Source organism: Manis pentadactyla, chromosome 5, assembly GCF_030020395.1.
Source record: "Manis pentadactyla isolate mManPen7 chromosome 5, mManPen7.hap1, whole genome shotgun sequence".
NCBI classification, from domain to species: Eukaryota; Metazoa; Chordata; class Mammalia; order Pholidota; family Manidae; genus Manis; species Manis pentadactyla.
Window position 1 is genome coordinate 33,859,559 of NC_080023.1, and position 14,813 is coordinate 33,874,371.

The 14,813-nt window shown below is 41.1% G+C and overlaps 2 long non-coding RNA genes across 2 annotated transcripts in view; one reads left to right on the forward strand and one right to left on the reverse strand.

Annotated features, from left to right (window-relative positions):
* The first annotated feature begins 2,616 nt into the window (after positions 1-2,616).
* Positions 2,617-6,812, forward strand: LOC118924027 (uncharacterized). Its single transcript, XR_005029432.2, has 3 exons — positions 2,617-2,961; positions 3,501-3,627; positions 5,097-6,812. It is a non-coding gene; the product is annotated as an uncharacterized LOC118924027 (long non-coding RNA).
* Positions 6,813-7,270: 458 nt separating this feature from the next.
* Positions 7,271-14,813, reverse strand: part of LOC130683780 (uncharacterized) — a 34,800-nt gene continuing 27,257 nt past the window's right edge. The window contains exon 3 of the long non-coding RNA XR_008997724.1: positions 7,271-7,795. This is a non-coding gene — a long non-coding RNA (uncharacterized LOC130683780). The remainder of the gene's footprint in view (positions 7,796-14,813) is intronic.

Sequence of the window (14,813 nt, forward strand, 5' to 3'; positions counted from 1 at the left end):
GACCAGAGCTCTCTGCTGCCCAGATCCCTTGGTGACTCCCATTCCCTATCGAATTAAGATCTAACCCTTTAGCAAGGCATACAATTTGACTCTCACTTACCATTTCAGTTGTTTCTCTTGCCACTTCATTAAAGAGCCCATAATTCATAGTGCTCTTTTCATGGTTCAATCTTTAGTCCCCTACAGCATACCCACTAGGGGTCTTGCTCACATCAGGCCACATTTACCTGTCCACACACACTAAAAGTTGCTGCAAACACCTGCATCTCTCTTTCTGCAGCTTTTCTTTGGCTATGGGAGGACCCTAGGCAGGGCAAGCCAGAAGTGTCCCCGGAAGCACTCCCCCACCCCAGCTTCCTTGCCCTCCTGTTGGGTTAATTCTGAGACATGCTTTACACTATACTGACTCACAGAACTGTCCAAAGGGATTGAGCTCCAACTGCCCACAATGGCAGCTATCTTGATAACACACCCTTCTTCCACTCCTGGTTGCATTCTCTATTCCCCTACTGCTGTTTCCTGGGATCATCTCGCAATTAACTAGTGCATCCTTGTTTCTGGGCCTACTTCTGGAGGGATCCGAACCAAACAGTCCCTTCTGACTCTCCCACCTTGGCCCAAATGTCCCCTGTCCCCAGTGGGTTGAGCTCCTCATTCCTGAGGGCAGTGTTGAGCAATCTCCTCCACTATGATGCTAGTTCCAAACCACCACACTCCACATACACAGCGGGAGAACCTCCATCCCCTGAGATCCTTGGCCCTTTACACAGGCCTCTCTCACTCAGTGCACCGTACAGCATGGTACTTACATACTGGCATATTTGGCTTTGCTCACTAAGAATTATGACATACTCATCTTTGCCAGCCTAGGTCCTAGCAGACTGCCTTGACAGAATAGATGTCCAATAAACATTTGATGAATGAATATATGACCCTCCTGCTGTGGTTTCCCGGTCTACACAGTGAGAAAATGAAAACCATGTTCCTGACCCAGCTCTTCCCGGCAAAGGAGAATTCTTTTGCTCCTTGAGAGGAGGTTAGGAAACCTCTCCTTGCCCCTCCCATCATATTGTCCCTGATTGGGATCTTACTGCAAAGAAGGGGCTCTCTTTCAATGCAAGGCAGGTCTCCAAGCAGACTTGCCCAGGTCACTAGGAATCTGTGGAGTAAATTCCAAGGGTGTGAAAAACCAGTAAGGGAGGCCTGAGGGCTAGTGCAATGGCCATATGAAAATTGCTGTAGATAAGCTGGAGGCAACTTAAAGATGCCATCAGTCCGTAAAGCTGCTATCTTTGTAGCTTTTATCATAGGGTGAAAACCAGCTCTGCAGTAAGCTGAAGGCTAAATAAATAGCTCAAAAGGAGATATAACCCTGGAGAGGAATCCAAAACTGTTGGTTGAGAAAGCACCCTGTCTTTTGGGAAGGCTGATTTCAGCTGACTTTCTCTGCTTTGCCTACGGTGTTATTTTAAAATCTCACTGCCAGTGGAGATCTGATTCCCTCTGCAGAACCAGGACTAGCAAGGATGGATGGCACAGGCTGATCCCCTGTGAAGTTAGACTTCAAACAAACAAACAGAAACACAAATTCCAGAACCATGAGAAGCAGAGCTGGTCTTCCCTGCTGAGCAAAAATGGAAATGAACTAAAAAGCCAGCACTGTAGGAAACAAGAGTTGGCCCAGGAAAATGAACCCATGTTCCACTATGTCACTGAATGAGATCTGGGAAGAATCAAGGCAGATTTGAAAAGAAGGGGAGCAACCATGAAAGGGGCAGTAGAGGCACTAAATAGACAAGGAAGGAAGAAGTATTCACATTGCTTTAAGGGCTTGTCATGGGCCAGGCAGATAGCACTTATTTATCTCTCTTATCAGAGAAATTTGAGCTATTATTATACTATTATTATTGTAAATTTAAGTTCAGTAGCTTTGAGCTCTTACCATTGCCATTCTACAGAAGGAAAAACAAGCTCAGAGAGGTTAAGTTAATGACTTGCCCAAGGTCTCCTAGTAGGGAATGAAAGCTGGGTCTAAATGACAACGAGGATTTGAAAACAATCCGCACCCAGTTTAAAATACAAGATGACTGTTGCTGTTTGATTTAAGTCATGTGCTCCAAATAGTCAGGAAGCATAACTCAAAATTCTGTGCATCTATCATTTTTTTTCTCCTCCGTGCACTTGTAAAATCACTGCCTTTGGGGGCATTGTGAGGTAGGCACTGTGGCCGTGGGAGAAAGAAGGGGGAAGGCTTGTTTAGAGGATCAAGTTTAAAGAGACCTAACCTTTGGAAAATCTCCAAATTTGGGTTTCACCATGTGCTTAGGTTAAAAAGAAGGAAAGAAAGGAAGGAAGGACAAAAGAAAAAGGAAGAGAGGGAGGGGGGAGGTCTATAAGCCCAGGATTTAAATGTTCACACTTCCTAATATTGGTTATGACTATAGGGACACGGAAATACCACGGGACTGGCAAGCACTGCCCTACTTTTAATTCAGCCCCAAGCAGGAAGGCTTAGGTATGTCACGAGAAAGCCTCTTGTTACCACCCTAACACCAGAACAAAACCCCTGGGAGGAGACTCCCATCCTGACAGCCGTGATTTCCAAAGAAGCCGGGCTGGTCTTATGACTGTGATAGCTCAAGTGTCCCATTGTGTAACCCACTGATATTTAAAATGACCCTCGAAACCATCCCACAGGATTAGGAAGATAAAGTATATTAATTTTAGCAAAAGGAGAGAGGAGAGAGAACTCTCGTTGAGGAGCAAAACGAAGAAGAAAGAAACCTGGACCGGAATCTTGGACGAGTGGGTTCCGGTTCTGGCTCCTCCACCAGTGCAAACTTCCTGCAGTGACTTTGCCTCTGCACTTTCCTCTGCTTCATGAGGGACCTGTGCTAGATGACACAGACGAAAACTTCCAGCTCCCGAGATCTAAGGGAACATTCGGAGGCTTTCAAAGAGGTAGGCCAGTGAATGTAATTTGGATCTGGTTGACTATAAGATGATGAGTCAGAAACCAATCCAAGGACTATTTTTATTTTTCTTCATTTCCAATTCCCTTATTTGGGTTCTATTACAGGAAAGATAAAGAGAGAAAAGGAACTGTCAAGAGGTAAATGAAAGAAGGAAAACAGTAAATAAAACAAAAATCAGCCGATACTTTTCAACAAGCTGAATTACAAAACTAGGCACCCTAGTGTTTTTTGAGGTGGTAGTGTCATCACCGTGGAAAGAACAGATTCTGTTTTGAATCCAGAAGACCTAAGAAACCTAAAAATGAATCATAGTTTTATCACTTATGGTATTCACAACCCTGAGTCAATCCCTTCATCTTTTTAAGCCTCAGTTCCTTCCTGTAGAAAAGGAGAATAATTTGAACAGTAGTAATAACTACCATTTATTAAGTGCTGTATGTGCCAGGCACTGAGCTAGGCTCTTCATATTATCTCTGAATCTGCCCACAACTGTATGAATGAGGTATTACCATTCCTATTTTACAGGTAAAGACATCAAGACTAAACAAATCTAAGAGCAGAGCTGGGATTCAAATGCATTTCGGTGACTCTAAAGCTTAACCTCGTATCTACCCTCCTATACTTTCCCAGGGGATAATATGGATCAAATAAGGTCATATTTTAAAGATACTTTGTGAATGGCAATATACAAGTGTTTTATACAATGTTCATTATCAGTACACCAATAATGGTGAATTTTCTAAATGTTCATAATCAAAGTGAGTATCCAAATAGAATTATGTATAATCTTATTTGGATGTTTAATCAAACAGAGGCAAAAGATGGCTCCAGGCTAATCAGACCCTGGGAGCTTCCCCCGTTAGTTTCCATCATTGAATGTCTAAGTTTCTGGGCTCAGGAAAACAGTTTGCTTAAGCAGAAATGTTGATAACTGAGAAACAGTGCAGGGAACACACAGAGCATATGTGAAACCTCTTTGGGCTGTACAGTTTTATCTCTGAAAGTACCATCTGGGCAAGCATACCAGAAAATAACCACAGATTAATTTTAAATTTTACCTTTAAAAAAAATCAAGCAAAAGACTCAGTAACCTACCATGCCGTAATTCTGGATTGTAGTCAGAATAAAATAGGTGGCAAACTGTCCCTATGAGTCATCAAGGCCAACAAAGGAGCTGTTTGGCCTTTTAGAACCGGGCCACATTAACTTGAAATTGAATATTTGTGTGGAGGGATGGTGCGTAGCCCCTTTAAAAGAGGATGTGGGAAACCAGATGACTCAAGCAGGTGGCACAGTTGACCTGGGAGTCTTAGTCCCACTGAGGACCTGCGTGAGGAAGCCTCTTCTCTACCTACTCAGGACTTCAGCCTCCTCAGTTCCCTTAAGGAGTTCTGAACTTTTCAAACCCGTTAGAGACAGATGCAGAATGTGAAACGGGAAAACGACCTTAGAACTCATGTGGTCAAATGTTCTCATTTCACAGGCGAGAACACAAAGGCCCAGGCATGTGAAGTCTGAAGGTGCCAAAGCTCATAGTGGCACAGGAGGAACATACATCTCCTACTCTCTGAACCGCGTTCTGGCGGGCGATACTGCCTCACCCCTCCTTCACCCTTCAGGATTCCCACACTGATGTGCTGAATACCACAGTGCATTTAAAAATGATTAAATGGTAAAATTTTATAATAGGTATATTTTACTACCAAAAAATACTTTTGGCAAGACAGGGAATACTGAGGAGTGTTTTTCAAGACGTTATCTGGGTCTGGAGCCTAAATGTCTCAATATAATTCAGTAAATGTTTATCAGGCACCTATTGTATACCAGGCTCTGGGCAAGGTATGGCAGAGTATGTAAAAATGACAAAACCCTAGTCTTTACTCTCAAAGAATAAATAGAAGGCAGCTCAATTGATGAAAATGCAAAGTTAAGAGGAAGATTGCTGTATGGTGAACCATGATCCTGAGGTGCCAACAGGACATTTTTGTATGATTTTGGTGAGTGAGATACTGTGTGTAATGCGCCTAGTACAGCAGCAGGCATGTAGGAGTTTAATCAATGCTATTATTGTTACTATTATATGACTCTTTTGACACTTACCTTCCTCTTTTGCAAAACCAGAGGCTTGGATTAGATAAACTACAGACTCTGTAACCAGGAATGGAGGTGGTCTTCTGTTTTGTCGATAGTAAAGTGAGGCAAAGCACGCTAGAATGACTGTCCTCACAAAATGAGAACTCAGAAGCCCTGGCTGAGAATGGGTGGGCTCCGTTCTGCAGTGGCTGATCTACGGGAGCTCTTCTGCATCCCCCAGCATACAGTGGCCTTGGCCACAGAGCTAAATCAGTGGGTCTGGGGCTGCCTTGTTCTGGGTCTCACAGCTGGAGCGAGTTGTTAAACCCAGACATTATTAAAATTCAGTGATACAAACTTAAATGAAATGAATTAAATGTAAAATGAACTAGCATATACTTCAAAAAGTATCTTCTCCTAATCATTATGTCTTTTTACTACTGTTATCTGTGTTTTTAAGGTTATTTACATCAATCCTACTTTGAATGGTGGAAAGAAGATAAAATGGTGTGCTACTGTATATCACTTCCCAGCTCCTCATTCAGTGATTAGCAGCTTGAAATCAGCCAAGGAAAGAGTATTTACACTACAGAAATTAGCAAACAGTACAAATCAGTGTTGGACCTCCCCCGAAGCTGGTCAAACATTTACCAGCACAGCGCTGGCTCAAACCAGCAAGTATAATCCGGGTCTCTTGCAATCACTTTCAAAGAGAAAAGAGCATAACTACCATCCCACGGCATGTAAGTCAGGGGCCCATGAAGAAACAGGCTGGGAGACATGGCCTTCTTATCCTCTGTTTCCTTAACCAAAATAAAATAATTCTGAGTGCTTGGCACACAGCCAAGAACCTCTCATGTTCGATTCTTCATCCCTGTTTGCAAGAGCTAATTACAGTGAGGGGGTGTGCAAAGCAACAGTTCTTTGTGTTCAGAGTGAAATAATGGCTTAGTCACCCCTGAGAGTATCAAGGCTCTGTACTTTTCCTCAGAACAGTGAGCACAAATCCCAATCTGATGGCATGTGACTTTTTCTTTTTCTAAATGAATCAGACTTTATGAATAGAAATTTACTTTTCCTCCACCCGCTCAGGTCCAGCCATGCCAGGTAGCATATTTTCTGTTTTTCTAGTTGAGTTGACTCACCAATAGTTTTAGAAGCCTCTTGGTTCCCATGTTTAGTTCTGATAACATCAGAGGGAGTTGGAATCCTTGCTTTGCAAACTCACTGATTATATAGCATACATTTCATTCTGTTTTTGTGGAGAGAAAACAAAACCCACTCCTAAAACAGAGAGCTAAGCCCTGGGTTTGGGAAGGGAATCTTTTCTTTTCAGGCTTCTGGGACAAAACTAGACCAGTGAGCTGACCTGACTGTGGTTCCAATGCCCTCTCCTAACCCCAGGACAAGGCAGGGTGGGTCTGAGCGGCGTACCAGGCCACCTTTGGACAAAATTTAGGACCAAAAGGGTTCAGGCCTCAAAACCCTAAACACTGACAGACATTGGTGCTCCCCAAATCATAGGTAATTCAAAATAAAATTTCCAGTAACACAAAACCTATGTGGAGGGCAGAGCAGTATCTTGCATAAGTCTGTAGATTCTAGAGCCAGACTGCTTGGGTTTGAACCCTGGCTTTCCCATTTAACAGTATTGTGACATTGGGCAACTTAAAATCTGTGTCTCAACAGTATAGCACAGAGAAGACAAGTAGTGACTCTGTGGCATCTTACTACACTGATGGACAGTGACTGCAGTGGGGTATGGGGGGGATTTGATAATATGGGTGACCACATTTTCATGTGAAACCTTCCTAATGTATATCAATGTTACCTTAATAAAAAGCATATATTTTGTAGGATAAAAAAATCTGTGTCCCAGTCTCATCATATGTGGGAAAGGGATAATGCTACCTACCCTCGTAAGGTTGGCAAGAAGATTAAATTATGTTAAAATTTGTAACACACTTAGAGAAGTACCTAGTACATGGTAAGTGCCACATAAATGTTAGTTATTCTTTAAATGCCGACATACTTTCTGGTTTGAGATTGAAAATTTGTACATAGGTTAACTGAAGCTGAACTATTACTTATTCTTTTTCCTATTTATTTATTCCCTGATACCCAAAACACATGACCTAGCTCTGAGATACCAGGCAGGTGTCTTGCAATACAATTCCATAAATCAATCATCAAACAATCTTCATGCAGCTTGGACCTAGAATTTGAAGTGCATTCTGTTGGTTACGACTCATGGTTTGAATGTCAGTCACAGAGAGCTCTTTTTGTTTTGGTTGGTTGTTTGTTCAGCTTTTCACTTTTAAATAGTGGTTAGACTTACAGAAAAGTAGCAAAAATAATACAGAAAGTTCACAACTACCCCTTACCCTAATCCTAATGTTAACATCTTTCATAACTATAGTACAATTATTAAAGCCAGAAAGTTAACATAGATAAAAGTCTATCAACTAAACTATAAACCTTATTTGAATTTCAGCATTTTCCCACTAAAGTCCAGCATCCAACACAGGCTCTTGAATTTAGTTGTGTCTTCTTAGTTTCCTCCAATCTGCCGTGGTTGCTCAGTCTTTCCATTTCTTTCCTGACCTTGACACTATTGATGAGTAGCAGCTAATTATTTTATAGAACGTCTTGCAGTTTGGGTTTGTCTGATGTTTACTCATGATTAGATTGAAGTTGTCTTTTTGGTAGGAGTCCCACCGAAGTGATGTGTCCTTGGTGCATCATTTCTGGGGGAATAGGATGTTCGTGCGTCTCATTAGTGGTCATATTAACCTTGATTACTTGGTTAAGGTTTCTCTATATAACTGTAAAGTTACATACCTATTTTCCAGAGTAGAGGACATTGTTAGTAACCTCAGAATAAAGAAAGCTTTTTTTTGCCATGCCAGACCCTCTATACTAATAGCTTACATTTATATCCTGCTGTATGAAAGGTTCTATACCTATTACCCAACATCTCAGTGTACTTTATTATTTGAAGTACGAGGTAGAACTCCTTTAAAATGTCACTTGAGTAGCACCTCATATGAAAAATTATTTTAGTTACTTCAAGGGAATGCTTATTTGAATGGGGTTTCAAAGCTTTATCATGGAATAACAGTAACAACAATACTGTAAACTTAAAATAACATGTGTAAAGGAAAAATTTACACTATAATGAACATATGAGACCAAATAAATAAATAAATAAAATAACAGCGAGGCCCATGTTTTAGGTATGTATCATGTATGGTCCATTGTTAAATGGTAATTCTTTGGGGAGAAAAATTAAGCCTATGAGAGAGCCTGAAAATCCATGTGGAAGAGTAATACTATAAAGACAAAATTTCAGAGCTTGATATTTTGGGCAAATGAGACAATGTATTATATATAAACATTTTTAATATACTAAAAATCCAATAATGTAAATTATTTGCCTCTTAAATATACTAAAAATCAAAATTTCTGTCATTTCCTTCCCCCCTCCCTGCTCCCCTCTTTTTATTCCTTTCAGCACCACTACATCTCTATATAGTCTAAACCACACAAATTAATACTAGGTCATATATCCAGTCCTGGGTTGTTTTCCAATTGACTTATGACTTGGGAAGTTCTTCGGAGACAAGAATCAAGTCTTAGACACACAGCCTATTCCCCACAGGGCCCTAGGACAGAATTAATCTTAAGAGCTAATATTTATGGACCATTTAATTTGTGTCTAGCATTATTCTAAGTATTTCATACTCATTATCTCACTTGCTCTTCAGAAGAGCCTCTGAGGTACATGCTATTATTATTCCCATTTCACAGATGGGGAAACTGGAGTTAAGTGACTATCCCTAGTCAACTAGCTAGTAAGAGGCAAAGCCAGGATTTCAACCTCTGTCCAGCCTTAAAGCTGCTGGTGCAACCATTGGGATCTACTGTATGCTTGCTGGCCCTAAATATATAGCAGATACTCAGAAAATGTTTGTTGACTTATCAATTGATTGCTTCATTCATTTTGTTTATTCTTTTATTCCTAGTAAGGGATGGAAGACGGAAAGTCAGGAAGATGGGGAAGGAGACAGTTAACAAGAAGTAGCCGTAAAATAACTGACCTGAGGGCTGGTGCCCAAATGGAGATTGAAGTGGGGTGTGTAGGAGGGAAACGGAAAAGTCGCTTTGGAGAGAGCCAAGCTAGTGACAGCCTTCGCCATCGTCACAGCTGGAAGTCACACTGGCATCATGCAGGGTCGTGCAATTACATTCATCTGGTGTGACTTGAGACCAGGGACTGCGATTCCCATCTTGTCTCCCTAACTTCCAACAATCTTATGTTTTGTTCAGTCTCAGAGTTTAGTTTGATTCATTCATTGATGAGATAACAAATTATGTTCTAGGTTCTGGGGATATGTAAGTAAAAAAAACAGGTAACAATTCCAATGCTGGTGGAACTTACATTTTCATTGGGAGGACACAAACAATGAACATAATAAATAAGTAAATTTTGTAGTAGCTTTAAAGCGTCAAGTGCTGTGGTTTAAAAAATAGAGCAGGGTGAGGGAGACCAGGAGTCCTGAGGGCAGAGGGGGACTGGTCGGAATAGACCTCACCTGTAAGGTAGTATTTGAACAAATATTTAAAGGAGATGAGGTTAAAAGAAAGATAATGACAGGAATGATAAGACCCATACTACTAGATTATAGAAATTAAGAATGAACCATTTATAATCAAATTTATAATCAAATATTGAGCAGCTGAGTACTTTCACAGAGGGAGAGTTACCTACAGAGTTGGTCATTCTTCCCTGGGAGGTCAGAGGGATGACAGAGCATCTGTTGGTCAATTTTCATCTCAATTATTTAAAAATAGAACTTCCAAACTTAAGTGGTGGTAGCATACTTTTGAGCCACCATCAGTTTTATTTGTTTGCACACAGGCTGTGTGTGAATTTGTGCATTAAGTGGTTTGTTCTCATGACTACATAACTGCAAACCACAAAATGATTATGAGAATCATCATGGAATAGCAAAGACGGTCTTTCTATTCATGAACCAAGTGAAGTATAAAATTGGTAAATAACTTTTCAAGAATAGCCTAAAGATTTGCTTTTAATATACATATATAAAGAAGTACTGCTAAAATAGTGTCTTAGACAAGGAACTTTAAAATTGAGTGGTTTCCCAATTTCTATTCTTATCTACTAAGTGCTAACAATTATTGAGTTCCTACCATGTGCAAACATCATGTGAAGTATTTATTGTGTATAATTTCATTTCACTTACTCACTCATTTAACAAATATTATTGAGCATTCACTTGTGCCAGGCATTGCTCTAGGCTCTGGGGATGTGGCAGGAAACAAAACAAACAAAACCCTTCATCTTACGGAAATGGACATGTAATAGGTCAGGTGGTAATAAGTGCTATAAAGAGAAATCAAACCAGGTTAAGGGGGTAGACAGAACCTCTGGGTGGAGGTGCCACCAACGTATTATAGAGTGATCAAAGGCTCTCTAACAGAATGACAGTCGGTGTTCTGAACAAGACTGTTTCTAGGCAGAGAATACAATAGTCAGTAAGAGCATTTAGTATTTGACTGTAAGGTAATTACTATCTCATAGGAAACTGGAGGCTCAGGGATAAAATTCTTATTTATATGTCCATGTCACATAAGTAGTAACAGGCAAAGCCAAAACACGACTCCCGGAATATGGACCTCAAAATCCATGCCTTCCTCTTCCCAAATATCATTCAGTATACTTGTCCTAACCAAAAGAGTTACTCTTTTAAAAGATTGGCAGAGTATAGGACTACCAGGAATTAATTGGTGCTGCTGTTATTTCTGTAATTTACTCCAGCCTTAGGCAAATTACTGACAGTTGCTCTTCACCAGAGCCTGTAAAATGGGGCACAGGTAATTAACAACTCAGAACAAGTGTTATGACAACTAATTAGTTACTGCTTACAAAATACTCTGAACATTAACAATAAGAGTGTCTTCACTCTGAGTATCGCATTTTCCTCCCACTGAAACTCTAGATACCCCCATCCCTGTCCTTCCCCAGCTTCCATATCATGTCCTTCTCGGATTTCCCTCTGTGGGCAAAATGAATTACCCCGCTGTTAAAACCAGAAGCCCAGGAGTCATCTTTAACTCCTCTTCCTTCTATTACATACATACACAAGTACTGTTCATTCTAACTTCAAAATGTATCTTGTATCCATCTACATCTCTCCACTTTCAATGCCACCGGTCTATTTAACCCACTGTCCTCTCTTGCATGGACGATGGCCATAATTGGCTAACTGGCCTCCTCCTTTTCCATCTTGATCCTCTCCATGCATTTGCCCCACAAAAATTACCAAGAGCGACCTTTGAAAACAGAGATGTATCATCTCCCTACTTAAAACCCTTCAGTGACTACTGATCACAGACAGGGTAAAGCACACCCCTCCAGTGGCTAGGGCGATCAACTCATCCTGTCCAGCCCAGGACTTTCCCAGTTTAAGCACTGAAAATCCCACATCCCAGGAAACTCCTCAGTTCTGGGCAAGCAGGAGTGATTGGTCACCTTAACTGTAGCCTGTCAGCCCTTACAGGAAGGGCTCCTACCTGCCTCATGGCCTCATCTCAGGCCATCTTTCCCTTAGTCACTACATACTTTGCACACTGGCATTTGTCAGGTCCTGGAATATCCGGACCCTTTCCATTCTCAAGGCCTCGATGGTTGTACTTGCCTTTCCCTTGGCCTGGAATGTTCTTCCCGTGGCTGTATTTTTATCATCCTTTAAGGCTCAGCTTAAATACTCCAGAAAGCCCTCTGCAGATCCAAGTTAAGTCCATGGCTCCTGTCTGCTGTTCTCTATTATAGCATTCTTCCATTTTCTTCCTAACACTTATCATTAGTCTTAATTCATTTTCCATTTACCTCTTTATCATGTTTCCTACCATTAAAATGTAAGAGAGCAGGGACTTGTCTGAGTGTTCACTGTGTTATTCCCAACATATAGCACATGGCAAGTGTGCAGAAAATATTTCCTGAACCAATTTTTTAGTCTTGCTCCTCATACCCACCAAATAAGAGGTGGACCCAGGCCCTGCAGAGAGAGAGATCAAGGTCTTGCAGACACCAGGACATCTGTTTGACATGGCTCCCTCAACCTCCACCACTACGGGTGACTGAGACCTGACTTCAAAGAGACTTCAAAGAAAAGCTGGTTTCTCTGGAGGCCTAGAGAAGTTAAAGGACTTGCCATGAGTTGCACACTCAGTTTACATATAACGTAGGCAGGGCAGCAGATATTTCCTGATTCCCTATCAACTGAATTCTAATTTCAAAGGATCTTAGTGTAGGAAGAAACCTTCAGGCCTTGTTTGCTTTAGCCCTTCAAATAAGACTCTATTATTATCTCCATTTAAAAAACAAGGTATCTGGAACCAAGAGAAATAACTTGACTCTTCCAAGGTCACACTACTATTGAAAGGCAAGGAAATACTTCGTTCTTATAACACATTCTAATTTCTAATCTTTTTTATTCTGGAGTTTGTACAACCATACAATCAAGTATCTTTTCCATATTGAACAGGCTGGAAAATGCTATTTAAAAAAAGAGGGGAAAAATTAGATGCAAAGATACCTCAGAAGTGACAAATTATTTAAACAGAAATGATGCTTTTGTTTCTGATTCGCTAACTTGTCCAACAAATAGTTAAGTCCCTGCCGTACGTATGCTACGAACTGCTCTAGACACTGAGGATAGAGCAAAAAATAAAGCAAACAAAGGCTCTCCGCCCTCCTAGCACTTCCGTTCCAGTGTGAGAGGCAGATGAAAACAAACAAGCAAATAAATATATTTTTATGTGTAAAGTGTTATCAGGTGGTCAAAGTGCTATGAAGAAAAATAAAGTAGGGTTAGGGAGAGAGTGATGGGCAGAGAGCACAGCTGATTAGATGATCAGACTGAGACACTCCAGTAAGATTCCGCTTGAGCAGTGATCTTGATCAGTAAGAATCTGCTTGAGCAGATTAAGGGCAGGAACTAGAAGAAGAATGTTCCAAGGAAGGGAGAACAGAAGTGCAAAGGTCCTGAGGCAGCAGAGACACCTTGGCATATTCAAGGGAATGCCCAGGGCCCTGTGGTTGGAGTGGAGTAAGCCAGAAAGGGGAAGGAAAGGTCACAGAGGGAGCCAGGGACAGATCCTGATGGTAACTGCTTTTTAAAACTCCTCCTTTTTAAACTGACACATCTGCATAAAGCTAATATTTACAAAGCCAGGCCTTGAAGAGCAGGGTTTATTGTACTTGTGTGTTTCAGTGTGCTAGCAAGCGCCACAGGATTTGCTTTTTCTTCCCCTAACTGCTTCTTGCTGTTAAAATGTTAATCTGTCTAAATCCATTCAGCTTCACTTATTTGGAAACCAGTCACCTAGTGCTTGTAGCTAAAAAAGGAGATCAACTAATACATCTCCACGGAGCCCTTAGTGGGGGCCACTCCCACGGATCAAGATCACTGCAGAAACCCAAGCTATTGTTTAGCCAATAGTTTCATGTGGGTTTCTAAAAATAAGTAAGAATCTGAGTCATCCTTTCCTCAGACGGTGCTTTATTCCTTTTTACACGGTGGCTCCTGGTTGGTTAACATTACTTAGCAGCCACGTGGGCAGGTCTGTCTGCTCCTCGGTTGTAGGTGGTATGGAGTGAGGCAGGAAAGTGAACTGGCTCTGAAGTCAGGCCTAAGTCATATTCTGCCCCCATCACACTTACAAGACAGTTTTAACCAATTTACTTAACTTGAACTTCAGCTTCCTCCTCTGTAAAAAGGGAATATTAATGCTATATTAATTTTCTACTGCTACATAACAAATTAGCATGCATCTGGGAGACTGGAACAACATTCATTATCTCACAGTTCCCTGGACCTGAAGTCCCAGATGGCGTAACTGGATTCTCTGCTCAGAGTTTCACAAGGCTGAAACCACAGTATCTTGGCTGTGTTCTTGCCTAGAGCTCAGAATTCTCTTCTAAGTGCTTTCCCGTATTCGGCAGAATTCAGTTCCTTGCAGCTGTAGGACTGAGGTCCCTGTTTGCTTGCTGGCTGTCAGCTCTGGCCCTCTGTCAGCTCTTTAAAGCTGCCCACATTCCTCCTCCAGTGGCCATCTTCAAACTAGGACCTATACATCAAGTCCTTTTCACAGCTGAAGTATCTCTGACTTCTGCTCTCAGCAACTTAAAGCCTTTCTAGCTCTCATGTATTTAGATCAGTCCCATCCAGATAATCTCCCTTTCTTAAAGTCAACTATACCGCATAACATAATGTAATCACCAGAGTGAAATCTTACATTCACAGCCTCCAGGAATTCGGGCAAGAAATCTTTGGGACTATCTTAAAGTTTTTGTCTACAGCAAATGCCTTCCACAGAAAAACCCCTTGATAATTAGAGAGAATGTATTTGTGTAACAGAGACAATCAGTTCAGCCACTGTTACCCACAAGGACCCCCCTTTGGAGGAGGCAGCAAATAATTATCTGAGCTACTCAGTGAATCAAGTACAAGACAAGACTCTGAATTGTCAAAGGTAAAACACCTTTATCATCTTTCTCATATTTATGGATGTTAAGTAGTATTTTGCCCATAACAAGCAATCTCTGTCTTACTTGGAGCATTGATTTGATGACTTGATTTGAGAGCTCTAATCTTGACCTAATTGAATGAGACAAAGACTGGGTTCCTCCTTTTTCTTCTGAGCACATTACTTATCTTTCCCTTATCAAATCATTTT